General features: G+C 30.5%; 2 non-coding genes across 2 annotated transcripts; both read left to right on the top strand.

Moving 5' to 3' along the window:
* Positions 1 to 522: 522 nt before the first annotated feature.
* On the top strand, positions 523 to 596 carry TRNAT-AGU (transfer RNA threonine (anticodon AGU)). The gene has a single exon. It is a non-coding gene; the product is annotated as a tRNA-Thr (tRNA).
* Positions 597 to 4,719: 4,123 nt separating this feature from the next.
* Positions 4,720 to 4,793, top strand: TRNAT-AGU (transfer RNA threonine (anticodon AGU)). Its single transcript has one exon. It is a non-coding gene; the product is annotated as a tRNA-Thr (tRNA).
* The last annotated feature ends 9,284 nt before the right edge of the window (positions 4,794 to 14,077 follow it).

Genomic DNA, 14,077 nt, shown 5'->3' with positions numbered 1-14,077 from the left:
TTACTATTAACGTTGGTGCTGTGGCTTAGTGGTTAAAGCGCCAGTTTCGTAAACAGGAAATCCTGAGTTCAAATCTCAGCAGCACCTAACTGTTTTCTCCATGCTTTCCGAATAATTTTCATCAAACAAGTGTTGAATTCAATTTAAGAATAAACATCTGGTTCTATGAACTTTAGAATAAGTTATCTTAAACATTAAATAAAATGCTTGTTATTGTGAAGATTTTTGTAGGATTGCATTGACTTAAATAGGGAAAAGAAAATGACAATGAACAAGATAGAGGTGAATGATCACTCTATTGTTGAATTCAACTAATCCATGCTTCAGCAAGGTATATTTTAAAATGATATGAATAGGGTAAACTTCAAATTAGAGAGGTGTTTTTGAATAAGTGAAGAGTCTTCATTCATCTTAAGTGTTTGAGTAGAGAAGTGTGTGAACTTAGAAAAGAATATGAAAGAGAAAAAGCAATATGCTCTTGAACACCATAAAGAAAAGTGTTTCAAAATGAAGAATCAAGTGGGTGCTGTGGCTTAGCTGGTTAAAGCGCCTGTCTAGTAAACAGGAGATCCTGAGTTCAACTCTCAGGAGCTCCTTGATTTTCTAATTGTTATATAACAAATCATTTTCATTAGGTCTTATTCCGATACAATTAAAATATAAAAGTCTGATTCATCTTACTGTTGAACAGATCATTTTAAACCTTATAAAAACCCAAGTATTTTCAAGATTATAGAATAAATACTGTTATTGCAAAATGAAAAAATACATATCTATGAGAAAGACGTAGATGAAATTTGTACCTAGATTTGAGCAATATTAAAACCTTCATGAAAAAAAATTGTAAAGAATTCAAGAAATGAAATTGGGTTTTATAAGAGTATCTGTTTATTAAAACATATTAATACTTGCTCAGTGATTGAGTATCTTTTCGTGTTTTAAATTACAATACATATAAAGAAGAAATTATAGCAGGAAACACATTTTCATCATCAACAATAAATTATGTATGCATTTTTAACTATTAACGTTGGTGCTTTGGCTTAGTGGTTAAAGCGCCTATCTTGTAAAGAGGAAATCCTGAGTTTAAATGTCAGCATTACCTAACTGTTTTCTCCATGCTTTCGGAATAATTTTCATTAAACAAGTGTTGAATACAATTTAAGAATAAACGTATGGTTCTATGAACTTTAGAATAAGTTATCTTAAAAATGAAATATAATACTTGGTATTGTGAAGATTTTTGTAGGAATGCATTGACTGAAATAGGGGGAAAAAATGACAAAGAACAAGATAAAGGTGAATGATCACTCTATTGTTGAATTCAACTAATCCATTCTTCAGCAAGGTACATTTTAAAATGATATGAATAGGTTAAACTTCAAAATAAAGAGGTGTTTTTGAATAAGTGAAGAGTCTTCATTCATCTTAAGTGTTTGAGTAGAGAAGTGTGTGAACTTAGAAAAGAATATGAAAGTGAAAAAGCAATATTCTCTTGAACACCTTAAAGAAAAGTGTTTCAAAATTAAGAATCAAGTGGGTGCTGTGGCTTAGCTGGTTAAAGCGCCTGTCTAGGAGATCCTGAGTTGAACTCTCAGCAGCGCCTTGCTTTTCTCATTATTATATAACAAATCATTTTCATTAGGTCTTATTCCGATACAATTAAAATATAAAAGTCTGATTCATCTTACTGTTGAACAGATCATCTTAAACCTTATAAAAACCCAAGTATTTTCAAAATTATAGAATAAATACTGTTATTGCAAAATGAAAAAATACATATCTGTGAGAAAGACAAAGATGAAATTTATACCTAGATTTGAGCAATATTAATACCTTCATGAAAAAAATTGTAAAGAATTCAAAAAATGAAATTGGGTTTTATAAGAGTACCTGTTTATTAAAACATATTAATACTTGCGTAGTGATTGAGTATCTTTTCATGTTTAAGATAACAATATATATAAAGAAGAATTTCTAGCAGGAAACACATTTTCATCATCAACAATAAATTATTTATGCATTTTTTACAATTAATGTTGGTGCTGTGGCTTAGTGGTTAAAGCGCCTGTCTCGTAAACAGGAAATCCTGAATTCAAATTTCTGCAGCACCTAACTGTTTTCTCCATGCTTTCGGAATAATTTTCATCAAACAAGTGTTGAATACAATTTAAGAATAAACATCTGGTTCTATGAACTTTAGAATAAGTTATCTTAAAAATTAATTAAAAGGCTTGGTATTGTGAAGATTTTTGTAGGAATGCATTGACTGAAATAGGGAAAAGAAAATGACAAAGAACAAGATAGAGGTGAATGATCACTCTATTGTTGAATTTAACTAATCCATTCTTCAGCAAGGTATATTTAAAACTGATATGAATAGGGTAAACTTCAAATTAGAGAGGTGTTTTTGAATAAGTGAAGAGTCTTCATTCATCTTAACCACATGGCTGCTGGGCGTTTTCCCCCCCCCTGTGCTGGAAAATGCCATTTTAGTGGCACCATGACGAGCTCAGCTCATCATCAGCACACGACACCCGTGGGTGATGACGAGCTGAGCTCGTCATCAGCATCGAAAGGGTTAAGTGTTTGAGTAGAGAAGTGTGTGAACTTAGAAAAGAATATGAAAGTGAAAAAGCAATATGCTCTTGAACACCATAAAGAAAAGTGTTTCAAAATTAAGAATCAAGTGGGTGCTGTGGCTTAGCTGGCTAAAGCGCCTGTCTAGTAAACAGGAGATCCTGTGTTCAACTCTCAGGAGCTCCTTGCTTTTCTAATTGTTATATAACAAATAATTTTCATTAGGTCTGATTCCGATACAATTAAAATATAAAAGTCTGATTCATCTTACTGTTGAACAGATCATATAAACCTTATAAAAAACCAAGTATTTTTAAGATTATAGAATAAATACTGTTATGGCAAAATGAAAAAATACATATCTATGAGAAAGACGTAGATGAAATTTGTACCTAGATTTGAGCAATATTAATACCTTCATGAAAAAAAATTGTAAAGAATTCAAGAAATGAAATTGGGTTTTATAAGAGTATCTGTTTATTAAAACATATTATTACTTGCTCAGTGATTGAGTATCTTTTCGTGTTTTAGATTACAATACATATAAAGAAGAAATTATAGCAGGAAACACATTTTCATCATCAACAATATATTATGTATGCATTTTTAACTATTAACGTTGGTGCTTTGGCTTAGTGGTTAAAGCGCCTGTCTTGTAAATAGGAAATCCTGAGTTTAAATGTCAGCACCACCTAACTGTTTTCTCCATGCTTTCGGAATAATTTTCATTAAACAAGTGTTGAATACAATTTAAGAATAAACGTATGGTTCAATGAACTTTAGAATAAGTTATCTTAAAAATTAAATAAAATGCTTGGTATTGTGAAGATTTTTGTAGGAATGCATTGACTGAAATAGGGAAAAGAAAATGACAAAGAACAAGATAGAGGTGAATGATCACTCTATTGTTGAATGTAACTAATCCATTCTTCAGCAAGGTATATTTTAAAATGATATGAATAGGGTAAACTTCAAATTAGAGAGGTGTTTTTGAATAAGTGAAGAGTCTTCATTCATCTTAAGTGTTTGAGTAGAGAAGTGTGTGAACTTAGAAAAGAATTTGAAAGTGAAAAAGCAATATTCTCTTGAACACCATAAAGAAAAGTGTTTCAAAATAAAGAATCAAGTGGGTGCTGTGGCTTAGCTGGTTAAAGCGCCTGGCTAGTAAACAGGAGATCAAATCTCAGCAGCGCCTTGCTTTTCTCATTGTTATATAACAAATCATTTTCATTAGGTCTTATTCCGATACAATTAAAATATAAAAGTCTGATTCATCTTACGGTTGAACAGATCATCTTAAACCTTATAAAAACCCAAGTATTTTCAAGATTATAGAATGAATACTGTTATTGCAAAATGAAAAAATACATATCTATGAGAAAGACGTAGATGAAATTTCTACATAGATTTGAGCAATATTAATACCTTCATGAAAAAAAATTGTAAAGAATTCAAGAAATGAAATTGGGTTTTATAAGAGTACCTGTTTATTAAAACATATTAATCCTTGTGTAGTGATTGAGTATCTTTTCGTGTTTAAGATTACAATATATATAAAGAAGAATTTATAGTAGAAAACACATTTTCATCATCAACTATAAATTATTTATGCATTTTTTACTATTAACGTCGGTGCTGTGGCTTAGTGGTTAAAGCGCCAGTTTCGTAAACAGGAAATCCTGAGTTCAAATCTCAGCAGCACCTAACTGTTTTCTCCATGCTTTCCGAATAATTTTCATCAAACAAGTGTTGAATTCAATTTAAGAATAAACATCTGGTTCTATGAACTTTAGAATAAGTTATCTTAAACATTAAATAAAATGCTTGTTATTGTGAAGATTTTTGTAGGAATGCATTGACTTAAATAGGGAAAAGAAAATGACAATGAACAAGATAGAGGTGAATGATCACTCTATTGTTGAATTCAACTAATCCATGCTTCAGCAAGGTATATTTTAAAATGATATGAATAGGGTAAACTTCAAATTAGAGAGGTGTTTTTGAATAAGTGAAGAGTCTTCATTCATCTTAAGTGTTTGAGTAGAGAAGTGTGTGAACTTAGAAAAGAATATGAAAGTGAAAAAGCAATATGCTCTTGAACACCATAAAGAAAAGTGTTTCAAAATGAAGAATCAAGTGGGTGCTGTGGCTTAGCTGGTTAAAGCGCCTGTCTAGTAAACAGGAGATCCTGAGTTCAACTCTCAGGAGCTCCTTGATTTTCTAATTGTTATATAACAAATCATTTTCATTAGGTCTTATTCCGATACAATTAAAATATAAAAGTCTGATTCATCTTACTGTTGAACAGATCATATAAACCTTATAAAAACCCAAGTATTTTCAAGATTATAGAATAAATACTGTTATTGCAAAATGAAAAAATACATATCTATGAGAAAGACGTAGATGAAATTTGTACCTAGATTTGAGCTATTTTAAAACCTTCATGAAAAAAAATTGTAAAGAATACAAGAAATGAAATTGGGTTTTATAAGAGTATCTGTTTATTAAAACATATTAATACTTGCTCAGTGATTGAGTATCTTTTCGTGTTTTAAATTACAATACATATAAAGAAGAAATTATAGCAGGAAACACATTTTCATCATCAACAATAAATTATGTATGCATTTTTAACTATTAACGTTGGTGCTTTGGCTTAGTGGTTAAAGCGCCTATCTTGTAAAGAGGAAATCCTGAGTTTAAATGTCAGCAGCACCTAACTGTTTTCTCCATGCTTTCGGAATAATTTTCATTAAACAAGTGTTGAATACAATTTAAGAATAAACATCTGGTTCTATGAACTTTAGAATAAGTTATCTTAAAAATTAAATAAAATGCTTGGTATTGTGAAGATTTTTGTAGGAATGCATTGACTGAAATAGGGGGAAAAAATGACAAAGAACAAGATAAAGGTGAATGATCACTCTATTGTTGAATTCAACTAATCCATTCTTCAGCAAGGTATATTTTAAAATGATATGAATAGGTTAAACTTCAAAATAAAGAGGTGTTTTTGAATAAGTGAAGAGTCTTCATTCATCTTAAGTGTTTGAGTAGAGAAGTGTGTGAACTTAGAAAAGAATATGAAAGTGAAAAAGCAATATTCTCTTGAACACCTTAAAGAAAAGTGTTTCAAAATTAAGAATCAAGTGGGTGCTGTGGCTTAGCTGGTTAAAGCGCCTGTCTAGGAGATCCTGAGTTGAACTCTCAGCAGCGCCTTGCTTTTCTCATTATTATATAACAAATCATTTTCATTAGGTCTTATTCCGATACAATTAAAATATAAAAGTCTGATTCATCTTACTGTAGAACAGATCATCTTAAACCTTATAAAAACCCAAGTATTTTCAAGATTATAGAATAAATACTGTTATTGCAAAATGAAAAAATACATATCTGTGAGAAAGACAAAGATGAAATTTATACCTAGATTTGAGCAATATTAATACCTTCATGAAAAAAATTGTAAAGAATTCAAAAAATGAAATTGGGTTTTATAAGAGTACCTGTTTATTAAAACATATTAATACTTGCGTAGTGATTGAGTATCTTTTCATGTTTAAGATAACAATATATATAAAGAAGAATTTCTAGCAGGAAACACATTTTCATCATCAACAATAAATTATTTATGCATTTTTTACAATTAATGTTGGTGCTGTGGCTTAGTGGTTAAAGCGCCTGTCTCGTAAACAGGAAATCCTGAATTCAAATTTCTGCAGCACCTAACTGTTTTCTCCATGCTTTCGGAATAATTTTCATCAAACAAGTGTTGAATACAATTTAAGAATAAACATCTGGTTCTATGAGCTTTACAATAAGTTATCTTAAAAATTAATTAAAAGGCTTGGTATTGTGAAGATTTTTGTAGGAATGCATTGACTGAAATAGGGAAAAGAAAATGACAAAGAACAAGATAGAGGTGAATGATCACTCTATTGTTGAATTTAACTAATCCATTCTTCAGCAAGGTATATTTTAAACTGATATGAATAGGGTAAACTTCAAATTAGAGAGGTGTTTTTGAATAAGTGAAGAGTCTTCATTCATCTTAACCACATGGCTGCTGGGCGTTTCCCCCCCCCCCCCTGTGCTGGAAAATGCCATTTTAGTGGCACCATGACGAGCTCAGCTCGTCATCAGCACACGACACCCGTGGGTGATGACGAGCTGAGCTCGTCATCAGCATCGAAAGGGTTAAGTGTTTGAGTAGAGAAGTGTGTGAACTTAGAAAAGAATATGAAAGTGAAAAAGCAATATGCTCTTGAACACCATAAAGAAAAGTGTTTCAAAATTAAGAATCAAGTGGGTGCTGTGGCTTAGCTGGCTAAAGCGCCTGTCTAGTAAACAGGAGATCCTGTGTTCAACTCTCAGGAGCTCCTTGCTTTTCTAATTGTTATATAACAAATAATTTTCATTAGGTCTGATTCCGATACAATTAAAATATAAAAGTCTGATTCATCTTACTGTTGAACAGATCATATAAACCTTATAAAAACCCAAGTATTTTCAAGATTATAGAATAAATACTGTTATTGCAAAATGAAAAAATACATATCTATGAGAAAGACGTAGATGAAATGTGTACCTAGATTTGAGCAATATTAATACCTTCATGAAAAAAAATTGTAAAGAATTCAAGAAATGAAATTGGGTTAATAAGAGTATCTGTTTATTAAAACATATTAATACTTGCTCAGTGATTGAGTATCTTTTCGTGTTTTAGATTACAATACATATAAAGAAGAAATTATAGCAGGAAACACATTTTCATCATCAACAATATATTATGTATGCATTTTAAACTATTAACGTTGGTGCTTTGGCTTAGTGGTTAAAGCACCTGTCTTGTAAATAGGAAATCCTGAGTTTAAATGTCAGCAGCACCTAACTGTTTTCTCCATGCTTTCGGAATAATTTTCATTAAACAAGTGTTGAATACAATTTAAGAATAAACGTATGGTTCTATGAACGTTAGAATAAGTTATCTTAAAAATTAAATAAAATGCTTGGTATTGTGAAGATTATTGTAGGAATGCATTGACTGAAATAGGGAAAAGAAAATGACAAAAAACAAGATAGAGGTGAATGATCACTCTATTGTTGAATGTAACTAATCCATTCTTCAGCAAGGTATATTTTAAAATGATATGAATAGGGTAAACTTCAAATTAGAGAGGTGTTTTTGAATAAGTGAAGAGTCTTCATTCATCTTAAGTGTTTGAGTAGAGAAGTGTGTGAACTTAGAAAAGAATTTGAAAGTGAAAAAGCAATATTCTCTTGAACACCATAAAGAAAAGTGTTTCAAAATAAAGAATCAAGTGGGTGCTGTGGCTTAGCTGGTTAAAGCGCCTGGCTAGTAAACAGGAGATCAAATCTCAGCAGCGCCTTGCTTTTCTCATTGTTATATAACAAATCATTTTCATTAGGTCTTATTCCGATACAATTAAAATATAAAAGTCTGATTCATCTTACGGTTGAACAGATCATCTTAAACCTTATAAAAACCCAAGTATTTTCAAGATTATAGAATGAATACTGTTATTGCAAAATGAAAAAATAGATATCTATGAGAAAGACGTAGATGAAAGTTCTACCTAGATTTGAGCAATATTAATACCTTCATGAAAAAAAATTGTAAAGAATTCAAGAAATGAAATTGGGTTTTATAAGAGTACCTGTTTATTAAAACATATTAATCCTTGTGTAGTGATTGAGTATCTGTTCGTGTTTAAGATTACAATATATATAAAGAAGAATTTATAGTAGAAAACACATTTTCATCATCAACTATAAATTATTTATGCATTTTTTACTATTAACGTTGGTGCTGTGGCTTAGTGGTTAAAGCGCCAGTTTCGTAAACAGGAAATCCTGAGTTCAAATCTCAGCAGCACCTAACTGTTTTCTCCATGCTTTCCGAATAATTTTCATCAAACAAGTGTTGAATTCTATTTAAGAATAAACATCTGGTTCTATGAACTTTAGAATAAGTTATCTTAAACATTAAATAAAATGCTTGTTATTGTGAAGATTTTTGTAGGAATGCATTGACTTAAATAGGGAAAAGAAAATGACAATGAACAAGATAAAGGTGAATGATCACTCTATTGTTGAATTCAACTAATCCATTCTTCAGCAAGGTATATTTTAAAATGATATGAATAGGTTAAACTTCAAAATAAAGAGGTGTTTTTGAATAAGTGAAGAGTCTTCATTCATCTTAAGTGTTTGAGTAGAGAAGTGTGTGAACTTAGAAAAGAATATGAAAGTGAAAAAGCAATATTCTCTTGAACACCTTAAAGAAAAGTGTTTCAAAATTAAGAATCAAGTGGGTGCTGTGGCTTAGCTGGGTAAAGCGCCTGTCTAGGAGATCCTGAGTTGAACTCTCAGCAGCGCCTTGCTTTTCTCATTATATAACAAATCATTTTCAATAGGTCTTATTCCGATACAATTAAAATATAAAAGTCTGATTCATCTTACTGTTGAACAGATCATCTTAAACCTTATAAAAACCCAAGTATTTTCAAGATTATAGAATAAATACTGTTATTGCAAAATGAAAAAATACATATCTGTGAGAAAGACAAAGATGAAATTTATACCTAGATTTGAGCAATATTAATACCTTCATGAAAAAAATTGTAAAGAATTCAAAAAATGAAATTGGGTTTTATAAGAGTACCTGTTTATTAAAACATATTAATACTTGCGTAGTGATTGAGTATCTTTTCATGTTTAAGATAACAATATATATAAAGAAGAATTTCTAGCAGGAAACACATTTTCATCATCAACAATAAATTATTTATGCATTTTTTACAATTAATGTTGGTGCTGTGGCTTAGTGGTTAAAGCGCCTGTCTCGTAAACAGGAAATCCTGAATTCAAATTTCTGCAGCACCTAACTGTTTTCTCCATGCTTTCGGAATAATTTTCATCAAACAAGTGTTGAATACAATTTAAGAATAAACATCTGGTTCTATGAACTTTAGAATAAGTTATCTTAAAAATTAATTAAAAGGCTTGGTATTGTGAAGATTTTTGTAGGAATGCATTGACTGAAATAGGGAAAAGAAAATGACAAAGAACAAGATAGAGGTGAATGATCACTCTATTGTTGAATTTAACTAATCCATTCTTCAGCAAGGTATATTTTAAACTGATATGAATAGGGTAAATTTCAAATTAGAGAGGTGTTTTTGAATAAGTGAAGAGTCTTCATTCATCTTAACCACATGGCTGCTGGGCGTTCCCCCCCCCCCTGTGCTGGAAAATACCATTTTAGTGGCACCATGACGAGCTCAGCTCGTCATCAGCACACGACACCCGTGGGTGATGACGAGCTGAGCTCGTCATCAGCATCGAAAGGGTTAAGTGTTTGAGTAGAGAAGTGTGTGAACTTAGAAAAGAATATGAAAGTGAAAAAGCAATATGCTCTTGAACACCATAAAGAAAAGTGTTTCAAAATTAAGAATCAAGCGGGTGCTATGGCTTAGCTGGTTAAAGTGCCTGCTAGTAAACAGGAGATCCTGAGTTCAACTCTCAGGAGCTCCTTGCTTTTCTAATTGTTATATAACAAATCATTTTCATTAGGTCTTATTCCGATACAATTAAAATACAAAAGTCTGATTCATCTTACTGTTGAACAGATCATATAAACCTTATAAAAACCCAAGTATTTTCAAGATTATAGAATAAATACTGTTATTGCAAAATGAAAAAATACATATCTATGAGAAAGACGTAGATGAAATTTGTACCTAGATTTGAGCAATATTAATACCTTCATGAAATAAAATTGTAAAGAATTCAAGAAATGAAATTGGGTTTTATAAGAGTATCTGTTTATTAAAACATATTAATACTTGCTCATTGATTGAGTATCTTTTCGTGTTTTAGATTACAATACATATAAAGAAGAAATTATAGCAGGAAACACATTTTCATCATCAACAATAAATTATGTATGTATTTTTAACTATTAACGTTGGTGCTTTGGCTTAGTGGTTAAAGCGCCTGTCTTGTAAATAGGAAATCCTGAGTTTAAATGTCAGCAGCACCTAACTGTTTTCTCCATGCTTTCGGAATAATTTTCATTAAACAAGTGTTGAATACAATTTAAGAATAAAAGTATGGTTCTATGAACTTTAGAATAAGTTATCTTAAAAATTAAATAAAATGCTTGGTATTGTGAAGATTTTTGTAGGAATGCATTGACTGAAATAGGGAAAAGAAAATGACAAAGAACAAGATAGAGGTGAATGATCACTCTATTGTTGAATTTAACTAATCCATTCTTCAGCAAGGTATATTTTAAAATGATATGAATAGGGTAAACTTCAAATTAGAGAGGTGTTTTTGAATAAGTGAAGAGTCTTCATTCATCTTAAGTGTTTGAGTAGGGAAGTGTGTGAACTTAGAAAAGAATTTGAAAGTGAAAAAGCAATATTCTCTTGAACACCATAAAGAAAAGTGTTTCAAAATTAAGAATCAAGTGGGTGCTGTGGCTTAGCTGGTTAAAGCGCCTGACTAGTAAACAGGAGATCCTGAGTTCAAATCTCAGCAGCGCTTTGCTTTTCTCATTGTTATATAACAAATCATTTTCATTAAGTCTTATTCCGATACAATTAAAATATAAAAGTCTGATTCATCTTACGGTTGAACAGATCATCTTAAACCTTATAAAAACCCAAGTATTTTCAAGATTATAGAATGAATACTGTTATTGCAAAATGAAAAAAATACATATCTATGAGAAAGACGTAGATGAAATTTCTACCTAGATTTGAGCAATATTAAAACCTTCATGAAAAAAAATTGTAAAGAATTAAAAAAATGAAATTGGGTTTTATAAGAGTACCTGTTTATTAAAACATATTAATACTTGCGTAGTGATTGAGTATCTTTTGATGTTTAAGATAACAATATATATAAAGAAGAATTTATAGCAGGAAACACATTTTCATCATCAACAATAAATTATTTATGCATTTTTTACAATTAATGTTGGTGCTGTGGCTTAGTGGTTAAAGCGCGTGTCTCGTAAACAGGAAATCCTGCGTTCAAATTTCTGCAGCACCTAACTGTTTTCTCCATGCTTTCGGAATAATTTTCATCAAACAAGTGTTGAATACAATTTAAGAATAAACATCTGGTTCTATGAACTTTAGAATAAGTTATCTTAAAAATTAAATAAAATGCTTGGTATTGTGAAGATTTTTGTAGGAATGCATTGACTGAAATAGGGAAAAGAAAATGACAAAGAACAAGATAGAGGTGAATGATCACTCTATTGTTGAATTTAACTAATCCATTCTTCAGCAAGGTATATTTTAAAATGATATGAATAGGGTAAACTTCAAATTAGAGAGGTGTTTTTGAATAAGTGAAGAGTCTTCATTCATCTTAAGTGTTTGAGTAGAGAAGTGTGTGAACTTAGAAAAGAATTTGAAAGTGAAAAAGCAATATTCTCTTGAACACCATAAAGAAAAGTGTTTCAAAATTAAGAATCAAGTGGGTGCTGTGGCTTAGCTGGTTAAAGCGCCTGTCTAGTAAAGAGGAGATCCTGAGTTCAAATCTCAGCAGTGCCTTGCTTTTCTCATTGTTATATAACAAATCATTTTCATTAGGTCTTATTCCGATACAATTAAAATATAAAAGTCTGATTCATCTTACTGTTGAACAGATCATCTTAAAGCTTATAAAAACCCAAGTATTTTCAAGATTATAGAATGAATACTGTTATTGCAAAATGAAAAAAATACATATCTATGAGAAAGACGTAGATGAAATTTCTACCTAGATTTGAGCAATATTAATCCCTTCATGAAAAAAAATTGTAAAGAATTCAAGAAATGAATTTGGGTTTTATAAGAGTATCTGTTTATTAAAACATATTAATACTTGCTCAGTGATTGAGTATCTTTTCGTGTTTTAAATTACAATACATATAAAGAAGAAATTATAGCAGGAAACACATTTTCATCATCAACAATAAATTATGTATGCATTTTTAACTATTAACGTTGGTGCTTTGGCTTAGTGGTTAAAGCGCCTATCTTGTAAAGAGGAAATCCTGAGTTTAAATGTCAGCAGCACCTAACTGTTTTCTCCATGCTTTCGGAATAATTTTCATTAAACAAGTGTTGAATACAATTTAAGAATAAACATCTGGTTCTATGAACTTTAGAATAAGTTATCTTAAAAATTTAATAAAATGCTTGGTATTGTGAAGATTTTTGTAGGAATGCATTGACTGAAATAGGGGGAAAAAATGACAAAGAACAAGATAAAGGTGAATGATCACTCTATTGTTGAATTCAACTAATCCATTCTTCAGCAAGGTATATTTTAAAATGATATGAATAGGTTAAACTTCAAAATAAAGAGGTGTTTTTGAATAAGTGAAGAGTCTTCATTCATCTTAAGTGTTTGAGTAGAGAAGTGTGTGAACTTAGAAAAGAATATGAAAGTGAAAAAGCAATATTCTCTTGAACACCTTAAAGAAAAGTGTTTCAAAATTAAGAATCAAGTGGGTGCTGTGGCTTAGCTGGTTAAAGCGCCTGTCTAGGAGATCCTGAGTTGAACTCTCAGCAGCGCCTTGCTTTTCTCATTATTATATAACAAATCATTTTCATTAGGTCTTATTCCGATACAATTAAAATATAAAAGTCTGATTCATCTTACTGTAGAACAGATCATCTTAAACCTTATAAAAACCCAAGTATTTTCAAGATTATAGAATAAATACTGTTATTGCAAAATGAAAAAATACATATCTGTGAGAAAGACAAAGATGAAATTTATACCTAGATTTGAGCAATATTAATACCTTCATGAAAAAAATTGTAAAGAATTCAAAAAATGAAATTGGGTTTTATAAGAGTACCTGTTTATTAAAACATATTAATACTTGCGTAGTGATTGAGTATCTTTTCATGTTTAAGATAACAATATATATAAAGAAGAATTTCTAGCAGGAAACACATTTTCATCATCAACAATAAATTATTTATGCATTTTTTACAATTAATGTTGGTGCTGTGGCTTAGTGGTTAAAGCGCCTGTCTCGTAAACAGGAAATCCTGAATTCAAATTTCTGCAGCACCTAACTGTTTTCTCCATGCTTTCGGAATAATTTTCATCAAACAAGTGTTGAATACAATTTAAGAATAAACATCTGGTTCTATGAGCTTTACAATAAGTTATCTTAAAAATTAATTAAAAGGCTTGGTATTGTGAAGATTTTTGTAGGAATGCATTGACTGAAATAGGGAAAAGAAAATGACAAAGAACAAGATAGAGGTGAATGATCACTCTATTGTTGAATTTAACTAATCCATTCTTCAGCAAGGTATATTTTAAACTGATATGAATAGGGTAAACTTCAAATTAGAGAGGTGTTTTTGAATAAGTGAAGAGTCTTCATTCATCTTAACCACATGGCTGCTGGGCGTTTCCCCCCCCCCCCCCTGTGCTGGAAAATGCCATT

The sequence above is a fragment of the Lissotriton vulgaris genome, chromosome 12, assembly GCF_964263255.1.
Source record: "Lissotriton vulgaris chromosome 12, aLisVul1.2, whole genome shotgun sequence".
Lineage (NCBI taxonomy): Eukaryota > Metazoa > Chordata > Amphibia > Caudata > Salamandridae > Lissotriton > Lissotriton vulgaris.
The sequence above is the reverse complement of the archived record's forward strand: the minus strand, read 5'-3'. Positions and strand labels throughout refer to the sequence as shown.